At 41.7% G+C, this 13077-nt stretch overlaps 1 protein-coding gene and 1 long non-coding RNA gene across 2 annotated transcripts in view; one reads left to right on the forward strand and one right to left on the reverse strand.

The window, feature by feature from the left end:
- Positions 1-13077, reverse strand: part of LOC121574663 (solute carrier family 12 member 5-like) — a 292183-nt gene that overhangs the window by 226364 nt on the left and 52742 nt on the right. The gene's annotated exons all lie outside the window — the stretch shown is intronic.
- On the forward strand, positions 2203-4733 carry LOC121575590. Its single transcript, XR_006002365.1, has 3 exons — positions 2203-2352; positions 3412-3524; positions 3644-4733. It is a non-coding gene; the product is annotated as an uncharacterized LOC121575590 (long non-coding RNA).

Raw genomic sequence — 13077 nt, forward strand, 5'->3', positions numbered from 1 at the left:
TGCGGCATTGCGTTATTTGAGCATCCATCGTTACTATATCATTTTAAACACATTCCTGGTTACACCAGTTTAAAATTAAACATTATCATTAAATGTGTGTTGTAATAACGTTTTTTGTAGCAAGTCTCTACCTTTATTTGATGAAAGTCTATTGGTAAAAATTCTAAAACATAATGTATACCACCATAAGATGCTTTTATGCTGTGTAGGCCTACAGCTGGCAGTCAATGATAATACAGTATAATACAAGCTGAATACATACATTTTCCCACAATACAATAATAATCATGATGCATTGGACATTTCCATCATGCTATTCACAGATTGAAGTAGCACTTACAGTGAAGGGGGACGCTAATGTTGTAATTCACCTTCATTTTGGTGCATTGTGTTCGTTTTAGTACTAAAGGACAATAATTGTTTATGACCTCTTTAGAGCATCCTCTCATACACTAATACTCTGTTTTTTTCAGTTTCATAATTTAACCCTAAAGTAAGCGCAGAGGTAGCACTTTATCATAACTCCACGTAATAAAGCATTTATAATGGATTAGTAATAGTTTATTCATCATGTGTTAATCATTACTCCATTCATAATATCTTTATTATAGGTCCTTATAAACCATTTACTAATTAGTTAAGTCTTTTTGCATGGCCTCATTTAAAGTGTGGGCTATTTATACTTCATAAATACTTTATAAATGTTGAGTGGCCAGTGTAATTTCTCACAAAAATATGATTTCAGCAGTAACTGATGATCCTTAAGGTATGAAAATAGCCTAGAACATATCAGTGGTAAAATAATAAGCACATGACATATTTAAGGAAAAATAAAACTGTAGTAAAACTGGCGTGAGGAAGAGTTGTAATGTGAATGTTTTGCTAATGTTGTCAACCTCCCGAACGCAAACTAATCATAAAACAGGGCCAGTTTTTCTCTAGTGGATTTGTATTCCTTCATTACTGCTGATATATGATTGAGATAGAAATGTTACATGTATGATTTGCAGGTAGAAATCATACATGTATAACCTTTAAATGCTCCCAGTCTTTTAACCGCAGACCATTCCCACTGGGCACACAATGGTTGAATCAACGTTGTTTCCACATCAATGAAATTATGTTGAACCAACGTGGAAGATGTTGAATTGACGTCTGTGCCCAGTGGGTTTTCACACATGGCTTTGTTTGGCGGCATATTTAAATGGGCCTTTGAAGGTAGTATCTCTTTAAAGTAATGGGATAGTTCAGCGAAATTATGTATTCAGATTTTTGTTTCCTTACCTCGTAAGCAGTCTATGGACTGCTTTAAGGAGTGACTGCAATCCACACATTGGTTTTAGTACAAAAGTCAATACCAAGAAACAATAATGTTAGCATTTCCGGAAGAAAAGCATTATTTTACTCAGCATAGAAGTTACACATCTCACTATTACAACAGTGTGACTGTTTTGGAATAAAATGTTAAATATGTTTAAATATAATCTGTATTGTGTACCAATGGCATGTCCATCTTTTTGTGAGAAATTACACTGGTCACTCAAAAAACATTTAAAAAGTATTTATACAGTATAAATAGCCCACACTTTAGAAGAGGCCACACAAAAAGGCTTAGCTAATGATAAATTCAATATAAATGTTTTATTATGTGGAGTTATTGGTCACTAAAACCTGTTTAAACCAGTTACATTGTTAGACATACCTTTTGCCTCATTCACTTTCACATCCCACAACATTCTCATCTTCTCTGACTCTCAATTTGTTTTTGTTTTTTTCTGAGGCACTAATCTAATCATGAAGAGGTGGTTGCTGGGAGAACACAGCACTTGTCTTCACTGCCCTCTATGGTCTGATCCCGTCAGCACAAACATCAATCAACCGCTTCGGGCCCTGTCTCAGGTCTGCGCCGAGAGAGGAACACCTGAGTCAGAATCAGAGAACACGACTTGTTTAGCATCACACACCGCCTCTGACACAAGTACAGTGTGAGTCTTTCATCAAACTTTAAAAAACAACTTGCTTACGCCAACCGTTGATAATGCTGAAGGTGCGGCTTAACCCGTTGGGTAAACTGGGTGCTCAGTTCGATGAAAATCCAGTTGAGGCAAAATGTTAAACATGCACTGTGTAACTATGTGTGTACAGGTGTTTTTGGAGATCCCTCTGGCAAGAATGCAGTATTTCTTTTTAGATTTGAACACGATATCCCAGAAACCCCAGCTCTCATTGGTTGTCGCCACTCTGAGACATTGTGGCTGTGGTAACTAGTGACAAACCAACAGACTTGGGAAATTTGAGACTGTGGATTGAAGATAACTCGATTCCATTTGAGCAACAATGTCTTCAGAACAGGTACTAAAATGTTTATACATGTTATAATATTCACGTTGTGAGCCAGAAAGGTAGCTAAGGTTGGCAATGTCAAGTTAGCTAGCTATCTGACTTAGCTAGCTACATGGTTGATAATAGCTACTGTGAATTTCCCTGCCTGGTACAATATAGCAATATGACGATCGCTTTAGTACATTGGTTATCACACTTGCGTAAAAAAAGCAGTGTAAAATAAGGAATTTTGACTATCAAAGCTCTGCATTCATGGAAAATAACCTTGGCTTTGGCAAGTCCTTTGCCCTTCTCTGACTCCTATACTAGCTAGCTAATAACATTACTGGAATGGCCCCTTGATTGTCGAGAGCTATGGCTATGAAGATGTGTATTGATTGTAGAAGTGTAATTTTGACTATCATAGCTCTGCATACATGGAAAATAACCTTGGCTTTGGCATGCATTCAATCCTTTGCCCTTCTGACTCCTAGCTATACTAGCTAGCTAATAACAGTACTGGGATGGCCCCTTGTTTCTCAGGAGCTATACATTTACATTTTAGTCATTTAGTAGACGCTCTTATCCAGAGCGACTTACAGTTAGTGAATACATATATATATTTTTTTTATACTGGCCCCCCGTGGGAATCGAACCCACAACCCTGGCGTTGCAAACGCCATGCTCTATCAACTGAGCTACATCCCTGCCGGCCATTCCCTCCCCTACCCTGGACCAATTGTGCGCCGCCCATTAGTCTCCCGGTCGCGGCCGGCTGCGACAGAGCCTGGATTCGAACCAGGATCTCTAGTGGCACAGTTAGCACTGCGATGCAGTGCCTTAGACCACTGCACCACTCAGGAGTCTTTCACTGAGGAGTGGCATCCATCTGACCACTCTACCATAAAGGCCTGATTGGTAGAGTGCTGCAGAAATGGTTGTCCTTCTGCTATGACTGAAGATGTTGTGTATGGATTGTAGAAGTGTTATACTCAACTCTTCTGCATGAAAACCCTTATTGGTTATACATAAAATACCATGTAGTGAACATTACAATACAATCCTAATAAGTATTGTGTACGATTCCAGTTTTGAAGAGCCACAGACCGTCCAGAGGCACAGGCAGGGCTGCAGAAAGAATTGGAAAGGAAGACCTTGAAAGGGATGACCGACTGCAAGAAGAAAGGCTGGCCAAGATGAAGGTTAGTAAAAAACCTTTCACCTGTGGTACTGTTTACCCATTTCACAACATTATAATCATAACACACAACATTTGGCTACATTCTGTAATTTCATGTTGCTTTTATTCTCATAATTACAGGCTAAATTGCAAGAGCTGTCCTTTGAAGGAAGGCGAGAGGTGCTTCCCATCTACCTGGAGGGATTTTTGACATCATAGAGTACCGTAGAGCTATCCCAGGGTCTCCGGACAATCTCACTGGTGCACCTGCATGAATTGCAGGGAGACTCCTGCACCTTACCACACACAACTGCTGCCATTTCACCACTGCAATTTTCAATTTATTTATTACCAAGTATGTTTACAAAACAAGTTAAGACCTTCCACGACTACACTGTACTTTATTCTTCATTTGGATCCCAATTAGGAAAAACACTCCATTTGGTGATATCTTTGCAAGTCATTTTTTGTGAATTTTTCCTTGGTCTGGTTGATATCAGTTCGGTACTTTATCAGAATGTTTCCCTTACATTGTGCTTTTGTTATTTTCAGGAAGGTTACAGAAACTACCATGTATTCTTGTTTATCTCCCTAATAAAACCTTTTGACCTAATCTGTGTAATCGGACTGACTAGTTCTGTACTGTATTTACACCATGGTAGTCCATATTTTTTTCTGGATATCTACCTACCTGTAGGTCTGCTAATTTCAAGTGTAAACGGTCAAGAACCTAGATATCCAGGAGGAAAAAAACAGTAAATCATTCTAAAACCATTCCAAAAGTACAATAATGATGACTATATGCTAGATAAAAAATGCACAAGTATTGTTTCTCACACAAATGTATTGCTGCCCACACAAACGTCCCTTATTTATGTGGTTGTAGGCCCACCTCTTAACAACAATTCTGAGTATCCTGTAGGTTTTCACACTTCCCAGGAACCACCACAACAGGGAAAGCGTCGGTCCTTCCCAGCTCAGAGGTGTGCTTACGGCTGTGTTGCATTGCGACGTCTCCTCGAAGTTGTAGCAGCTCAGCCGTTGTTTGTGGTGGCACTTCAGAGAGTCTTGGTTCATCTGATCTCAGGATCATTCTCCTTGGTAGTCCCAATTGAGAGCCCAGTCTTCTCAACACTGCTCTCTGATGTTCTGGGTTGTCGGTGTAGTCCTTTGCAGTTTTCAATGGGTAGACACTTCACCTTCGAGACTTGTTATTGTAGAGTCTCCTTTAGCTGAAAGATAGAATAATATTGGTGAGTATTTTGTCTATAGAATTACCTATCACACCTGATTAAACTCATTGCATTCTAAACTGAAGATTATTAATTGATTATTTGAGTCGTATTAGCTGGGGCTGGGGCAAAAGTGTGTCACCAATCAAGCCCCCGATGATTGGAGTTGACCATCCCTGACCTACATCAGAGACAAAACTAGCTAGTTTTAGAATGTGTTGTACAACAGCTGACTAAAGACAGGGCATTCAGATCAAGAACATGAGATGTGCAGTTGAGAATGTTTCCATGGTAACAGTTGAAACAAAGTTGCCACTTGTTGTAGCAAACGAGTGTCAGGAAATACATGCACCAGAAACAGGGTACAGTTTTTGAATTGTCAGAAATGTCAGCAAGCCAGGCTAGCTATGTATAGCAAAATAGCTAGCTAGCTGCTTAGCAGAACACAGAATGTTAGCGCACTGTTCTTTGAATGGGTAAATGGATCCGTCTCCTCGCAAGACTTCGGCTAAAGTTGACATGTTGAATACTCCAGCCAACGACATGAGACGCTCTAAAACTATAGCGTTCAGATCAAACAAACCGTTGCGTCGTGTCTGATCTTATGTATCTGAACTGGGCTTTGACTATTCCTTGCCAGTACACTTGTGTGAAATGAAGTAGCTAGCTAGCTAGCCAATATCAGCGGTTGGTTTTCAGACCACAGACATCATAAATGTAACACAAGATCAAGTAACGTTATACACATAAGGTAGCTAGTTACGACTATCTAGTGAAGCAACATTTTATATTTAAATGAAACAAAGCAATGTCGCAGTCTGCTAACAAGCTACTAGCTAACATTAGCTAGCTAGCTAATATGAACTACTGGACGCGTGGTTAGAAAACAAAACAAGTAATCCAAAATATTACTGGCATACATATTTACAACTAAACAGCAACATTTCACTTTATATCTAGCAAGATATATTATCTAGATAGCTATGTCTTACCTTTTCAGCAGAAAAAATGCAAATTCTGGGACGGTTTTGAATCCCTTCAACTCCCTTAGTTCTCCACTGTGTGAATACAAATCCGAGGTTTACTCTCGTCTTGGCCCGGGCTCTATCGCTTTCCCTTTTTGTCTGTCTGCTTTCCAAATTTCTCTGTTTCTTTTGCTTAGATGGAGTAGTTGCTGCTGGGTAAGGTAATTTGCCCCTCACATCTGCCATGTCTGTAAGCTAGCTATTTCCGCTAAGTGTTGGCCATGTGCTCAGCTAGCTAGCTATCAAACCGCCTCCTCACTGACGGAAAACACATCACTCATTGTGCGTGCCACAAAATCTGGCGGGAAAATCGGACCCGACTGGGAAAATGAATACCAGTGTATACAGTGGTTCTCAGGCAGGCTAGGGGCGCACTAGTGTTACTGTTGCATCACTAGCGAGTTGACCTCTAGCGAGTTATTGGAGCTTTTGAACATTGAGCATTACATATTGCAGCTTTAAATTAAAGGTAAAACAAAAACAAAATGTGCCCAGCGTTTCCCATGGGAAAGAGTGATATCCAATAGTTTCACATATACTACAAATATTCTTATGGATTACACAAGTCCTAATGCATGATTCTCCATGCATCATCTAGACAGGACGGCAGCTTCGGGTAAAGCTAGAGGGGGAGGGGTGTGTCTGTTTGTTAACAGCAGCTGGTGCGCAATCTCTAATGTTAAGGAAGTCTCTAGATTTTGCTCGGCTGAGTTAAAATACCTCATAAGCTGCAGAACATACTATTTACCAAGAGTTATCAATATTTTTTGTAGCTGTCTATTTACCACCACAAACTGATGCTGGCACTAAGACCGCACTCAACGAGCTGTATAGGGCCATAAGAAAACAAGAAAATGCACATCCAAAATGCACAACGCATACAAGGCTCTCCCTCGCCCTCCCTTTGGCATATCTGACCATAACTCCATCCTCCTGATTACTGCTTACAAGCAAAAACAAACAGGAAATACCAATGACGCCCTCAATACGGAAGTGGTCCATCGAAGGGGATGCTAAGCTACAGGACGTTTTTTGCTAGCGCAGACTGAAAGTATTCAGACGCCTTGACTTCTTCCACATATTGTTAGGTTACAGCCTTATTCTAAAAATCTACACACAATACCCCATAATGACAAAGCAAAAACAGGTTTTTATACATTTTTGCTAATTTATAAAAAACTGAAATATTACATTTAAATGAGTATTCAGACTATTTACTCTGTGCTTTGTTGAAGCACCTTTGGCAGCGATTACAGCCTGGAGTCTTCTTGGGTATGACACTAGAAGCTTGGCACACCTGTATTTAGGGAGTTTCTCCCATTCTTCTCTGCAGATCCTCTCAAGCTCTGTCAGGTTGGATGGGGAGCATCGCTGCACAGCTATTTTCAGGTCTCTCCAGAGATGCTAGATCGGGTTCAAGTCCAGGCTCTGGCTGGGCCACTCAAGGACGTTCAGAGACTTGTCCCAAAGCCACTCCTGCGTTGTATTGGCTGTGTGCTTAGGGTTGTTGTCCTGTTGGAAGGTGAAACTTTGCCCCAGTCTGAGGTCCTGAGCGCTCTGGAGCAGGTTTTCATGAAGGATCTCGCTGTACATTGCTCCGTTCATCTTTGCCTCGATCCTGACAAGTCTCCCAGTCTCTGCCGTTGAAAAACATCCACACGGCATGATGCTGCCATCACCATGCTTCACCGTAGGGATGGTGCCAGGTTGCCTCCAGACGTGACGCTTGGCATTCAGGACAAAGAGTTCAATCTTGGTTTCCTCAGACCAGAGAATGTTGTTTCTCATGGTCTGAGAGTCTTTAGGTGCCTTTTGGCAAACTCCAAGCGGGCTGTTATGTGCCTTTTTACTGAGGAGTGGCTTCCGTCTGGCCACTCTACCATTAAGGCCTGATTGGTGGAGTGCTGCAGAGATGGTTGTCCTTCTGGAAGGTTCTCCCATCTCCACAGAGGAACTCTGGAGCTCTTTCAGAGTGACCACTGTGTTCTTGGGGACCTTCAATGCTGCAAAAAAATGTTGGTACCCTTCCCCAGATCTGTGCCTCAACACAATCCTGTCTTGGAGCTCTACAGACAATTCCTTCGACCTCATGGCTTGGTTTTTGCTCTGACATGCACTGTCAACTGTGGGGCCTTATATAGACAGGTGTGTGCCTTTCCAAATCATGTCCAATTAATTGAATTTACCACAGGTGGACTCCAAGTTGTAGAAACATCTCAAGGATGATCAATGGAAACAGGATGCACCTGAGCTCAATTTCGAGTCTCATAGCAAAGGGTCTGAATACTTATGTAAATAAGGTATTTCTGTGTTTTAGGTATCTGTTTCTTTTTAAATAGATTTACAAAAATAACTAAAAAACTGCTTTCGCTTTGTCATTATGGGGTATTGTGTGTAGATTGATAAGATATATTTTTTTAATCCATTTTAGAATAAGGCTGTAACGTAACAAAATGTGGAAAAAGTCAAGGGGTCTGAATACTTTCGTATCCCTGCACATCGACTTGGTACTGGTACCCTGTGTACCTGTATATAGCTAAGTTATCGTTATTTGATGTGTATTAATTCCTTGTGTTTTTATCGTTGTATTCTTCTTCTATTTTTCTCTCTGCATTGTTGGTAGGGGCCCTTAAGTAAGGATTTCACTGTTAGTCTACACCTGTTGTTTACGAAGCATGTGACAAATAACATTTCATAAAATTTGACATGCTTGCAGCCGAAAAATAAAGTTGTTTTGATTGGACTGAGAAACTTCCCGATACAGGCTGTGATTGAATAGCGCCCTAGCCCACACGTATGAAAAACCATAATAGTGGACAGATGTTGAATACCACTCCCTTAGATTACTGAGGCCATTTGGGACATCTGTCAAAGTTAACACAGTGTTGTCTTAATCTGCTTTCACAGTTAATCATATTTACCCAACAGGATTAAAAGCATGACCATCATAGCATGCATGTGTCATTGGGGAATTCCAAATCAATGTATAGCGAGTGATTAAGCTTATTATTAATAAGCTTCCACAGGGGAAAAGTAGCTGAAATTATCTAAAGGGTGCGAGACTAGTGTCCGAGTCGGGGAGATGCACCTTCAGCAAGTTTCCAGTATGCTAATTAGTGTATGCTTAATAGCCTCACTAATTATTCCTCCGCTCATTAATGTATTTATTTGCTTGATGGAGAGATGAATACAGCCAGCAATTTCAGTTGTTGACAGGAAGCTTGCATCAGGGTAAAATGGTATTGCTATGCTTCTGTTATGCAAGAACTAGGACTATATGAAGCACCCCGACATTATGAAATAGAAGACAGTATTTGTGTCATTTGATTTTCCATTGACACTTTGCATTTTCAAAATCTCATGGATACTAAAATAGTCTGTAATATTCTTTATATCTTCTTTGCTTTTAGTACTGTTCGGTTCGCCATTTGATTCACACTTAGACACAAAGAATACAATGTTATATTCTGAGGTACAGCATATGTGAGGCTTTCCATGAAATCCCACACACGGGAGGCTAGGTGAAGTGCAGTCTAGGTGAAGCACTTGTGCCCTATGAGACACGGACTGCTTTTTGCAAGATGTTGATTGCTGATGAATCATTATCCGCCTCTCCCACACTTTAATCAGTGCCAAAGAGGGAATTCAGCTACTGTAAATGTAGGGATACAGGAGAAATTTCAGCAGACCTGGGACATAACAGTATTGCTTTCTTTCAAATAATTTGGATGCGCTTGATTCAGACCTACCCCGGGGGTGTAGTGCTGTGCTGTGCCGTGTGGAGGTTTCCAGTTTTAATGTCACGTGCACAAGTACAGTGAAATGCCTTTCTTGCAAGCTCTAAACCCAACAATGCAATATGAATGTAGTACTAAAAATAAGGTAGAACAAGAACACACAAGAAATAGAAATAAGAAGAACACGAGAAGTAAATTAGCTATATACAGGGTCAGTTCCAATACAATATTTACAATATGCAGGGATACTGGAGGGATAGAGGTAGATATGTATAGGGGTAAGGTGATTAGGCATCAGGATATATGATAAACAGAGTAGCAGCAGCGTATATGATGATTGTACGTGAGCATGTGTGCGTGTGTGTAGAGTCAGTATAAATGTGTGTGCATGTTATGTGTGAGCAAATGGAGTGTGTGTGTGTGTGTAGAGTCCTGTGATCTTGCATAGAGACGGCGCAAAAAAATTATATATATATATATATATATACACACACACTAAGGTCAACTCAGATAATCCGTGTAGCCATTTTGTTAGCTATTTAGCAGTATAATGGCTTGGGGATAGTCTTCAACGATTTTCCGAGCCTTCCTTTCACACCACCTGATATAGAGGTGTATCTTAACGCGGGCAGAAATGTGATAACCACATTCACCTACACTTTTAAACTCAATGAAGGCAGCTCCGGCATTCAATTGGTCTGGCCGCAACTAAATTAGAGGTGCACACAAAACAGGGCCTGACGATTGTGCTCAGGCAATCTGGGCTGATACCGAAGGACAAGCCCCACACATTCTATCTCTCTGACAGTGCCTCCGACTCTTTTCCCCCCGACACACACCTACAGAGAGGCTGAATAGTCGCACCACAAAAAGAATGTGTGAGAGCGAAAGAGACAGAGGAGGAAGAGACCGACAAAGAGAGAGAGAGAAGAAGTAAGCACCATTAAATCAGAGAATGATGCCTAAATGATGTAATTTGCATTCTAAGTGAATGAAATTAAAGCAATAAATAAATATAGGGGGAGTAAAGAGAATGATAAGGCTGTCTCTGTATCTAGTGTATTGGGGCACTGAGAGGCTTTAACGTTACAGGAATGCTATTAAAACGTTGAACAAACATTGTAGATCATTACAGACCCAAGCGACGTTACCCCTCCACAACAATGTATTTGTTACTGACTTCTTCTCTGTGTGTGTGTGTGCGTGCGTGCATGCATCTGTCTCAACAGACCAAGGAGCAAACAGCCAGTGTTTCCAATTTAACTCCCCAATTTAACTCCAGCCATCAGAACCTATTAGGAGCGGAGGGGATTGGCACATTGCAGACGGGCCAGACCACCTCTCCTATCTATTACAGCCGTTTCCTTTGGCTGAGAAAAAAAAATCTATTTCAATTAAAACCACTGCCGGCCAGGACAAGTACCCATCCCCGAAAAGAACATGCACAACTGAAAGTAGAGCACTTGACAAAAACATATTACTTGTTCTAATTTGACACAGAAGTTTGAGATGGATGAGTGAAACAAAACTATCCAATGTCCTGACAAACATTAGATTGAAGGACATTTGGTACGGCAAATAGGCCATTTTGATCCGATCATAAGTGTCTGAATTCATACTCTTCTTTTTGCATGGCTTTGTAAAAACCTCAACAGGGGTGGGCCTCCGTGTCTCCATGCCTCCCTGCCTAGTCCCTATCGTGTGCACAAGGCGTCCACCCCTCTCTCTTATGCCATTCCTTTCATGAATAAACTATGTTTGTGCCTACCCGAGTGATCAAGCATGAAAGACAAAGGCATTATGTAACGCCATGCGTGGAATACTAATATCGGAGGCTGTGCCTTTGGATTTCGATGAGTGGGAGTGTTGGCTGAAAATAGCTGGGATTATTATGGGGTGGGATTCATGCTGGGCGTGCCATATCCAACAGCAACATAGGGTGGGAGGCGATGCGTGTGAAAATGCCTCAAGAAACCAAGCTACAGCAGCAGGACTTTTGAAGAACTGCTCAGAAGTACGTCTTTAGGTCAGGGCTCTCCATCCCTGTTCCTGGAGAGCTACCGTCCTGAAGGTTCACACTCCAACCCTAATCTAGCACACCTGATTCTAATAATTAGCTGGTTGATAAACTGAATCAGGTTAGTTACAACTGGGGTTGGAATGAAAACCTATAGGAGAGTAGCTCTCCAGGAACAGGGTTGGAGAGCCATGCTCTAGGTATTACTAGGGCAAGAAAAGCTATGGTCAATGATCTTAGGTTTAATTGAACTGTTTGGTGCAATCGACCTCGGTTTGGTACCTCTGGTTTTGTGTCCATGGCCCCGGAAGGGACCTTGAGACAGCAATTGCATTCCTCTACAATTTGAACATTCACTCGTCTTTGGCCTTGCCACGATTTCTCCCATAAATGTCACTACAGCATGTAAATCACATGCATACGTGTAGGCCTACTCAATTTGCAAACGAAACAAGCAATATGCTCAAGTTTGTAACTACACAACTGTTTGTATAACTGTTCACTAGCAGAATATTCATGGGTGTACACACGTGTTGACAAAGGTGATGACAAATCCAGGCTACGCATCAACAGTTGACAAGAATAGTCACCTGCGGGTCTGGGAGATTGATGGCAAAAGACAATGTCAGTCACCACCTTCCTAGCACTCTATGGATGATGCAAATATATCCCATTTAAAATTTAGATTTATTTTAAAACAGTGTCTATATACTCAAATGGTATGCTCACAGAAAAGGGCTGCGTTAACTAAATTTCCAGACGACCGATCATCCTTCCACTCCTCCTCTCTACCATCCCTTCCTCTGTATCTGGTGCTAAAGCCACTTTCTATCACTCTAAATTGCAAGCTACTGCCTCCAACTCTGGGAAAGTCTTTGCCACCTTCTCCTCCCTCCTTAATCCTCCCCCCGGACAACTTTGTCAACCACTTTGAAAAGAAGGTTGACGACATCCGCTCCTCTTTCACTCAGCCTATTGAGTCCACTGGTCCCACTCACAGCTACCCTATGCCTTAACTCTTTCTTCCCTCTCTCTCCAAAATATATCCTGCGACTATTGATGTCCGGCCACCCAACAACCTGCCCGCTCGACCCGATCCCCTCCTCTAGACCATCTCTAACTAGTCAGGGTTCAAGATGGGTCACTCAACTGAGAAGCTGTCCTCAGTGTCAAAGAGTCTCTCCGCACTGCCAAAGTTGACTCTCTCCTCTGTTCTCATCCTCCTAGATCTATCTGCTGCCTTTGACACCATGAACAATCAGATCCTCCTCACCACCCTCTCAGGTCTGGGCGTCACAGGCTCGGCACACTCCTGGATAGCATCCTTCCTGGCAGGTCGCTCCTACTAGGTGGAGAGGATCTGTGTCTGCACCACATGCTCTCACTACTGGTGTCCCCCAGGGCTCGGTTCTAGGCCCTCTCCTCTTTTCACTCGGCTCTGTCACATCCTCACATGGTTTCTCCTATCACTACTTTTCTCATTCTCCCTTCTGACACCCAGGTGGTGACACGCATCTCTGCATGCCTGGCAGACATCTCAGCTTGGATGTTGGCCCACCACCTA

The sequence above is a fragment of the Coregonus clupeaformis genome, chromosome 10 (assembly GCF_020615455.1).
Source record: "Coregonus clupeaformis isolate EN_2021a chromosome 10, ASM2061545v1, whole genome shotgun sequence".
Classification (NCBI taxonomy): domain Eukaryota; kingdom Metazoa; phylum Chordata; class Actinopteri; order Salmoniformes; family Salmonidae; genus Coregonus; species Coregonus clupeaformis.